General features: G+C 38.3%; 1 long non-coding RNA gene across 1 annotated transcript; it reads left to right on the plus strand.

Moving 5' to 3' along the window:
* Nucleotides 1-243: 243 nt before the first annotated feature.
* LOC119592861 lies at nucleotides 244-684 on the plus strand. The gene is made up of 2 exons (XR_005230487.1): nucleotides 244-464; nucleotides 558-684. It is a non-coding gene; the product is annotated as an uncharacterized LOC119592861 (long non-coding RNA).

Consider the following 684-nt stretch of genomic DNA (forward strand, 5'->3'; position numbering starts at 1 on the left):
GAAATGAAATGAGATATGATATCTGCCATCTGTGACAAGAGCAACGGACTAAATAAAACGTTAACTTTCAGTGACCTGTGATTAACTTCCTAAATAGCATGAGAGAAAACGGTACCTGCATGACAAAAGTGCAACGCCACCAAATTAACACAGTTCATCCTCACGCAGAGAAACGCTTTCTACCATCAGCTAATCAGTTTAACATACGCCACACTTTAGAAGATGCCTCAACCTCGAGGTAAGGATGAATCCATTTTTCATAAAAGAATGCACTGTGAAGCCACGTGTTCACGGGTAAATATGGAAATTGTTGAATAATCACCCTTTTTTAAAAATTAATATGTCCTTCATACGTAACCTGAAAATGATGTCGGTTTGAAAAGGAGGCCGCCAAGACTCTGGGTGTATCTAAATGAAACAAAACTTTTACCTCGACGAAATCAAATCCTGGAAGAATAAAATAAGTTTGGCTTAGTGATCACACCAATAGAGTGAAAGACCCAAGGCTAATGACCCAGGGAGCTACAATACTATAGGATCCCCCTATACGGAAAAAGGAACAAATTCAAACTATCATGAAAAATAATGTAATCACCGTTTACTTTTACTACACGACACACGAAGAGAGAAAAAGAGAGAAACACACACACAAAAAAAAGCAAAAAAACTGTTACCCCTCCCCCT

This window comes from Penaeus monodon, chromosome 31, assembly GCF_015228065.2.
Source record: "Penaeus monodon isolate SGIC_2016 chromosome 31, NSTDA_Pmon_1, whole genome shotgun sequence".
Lineage (NCBI taxonomy): Eukaryota > Metazoa > Arthropoda > Malacostraca > Decapoda > Penaeidae > Penaeus > Penaeus monodon.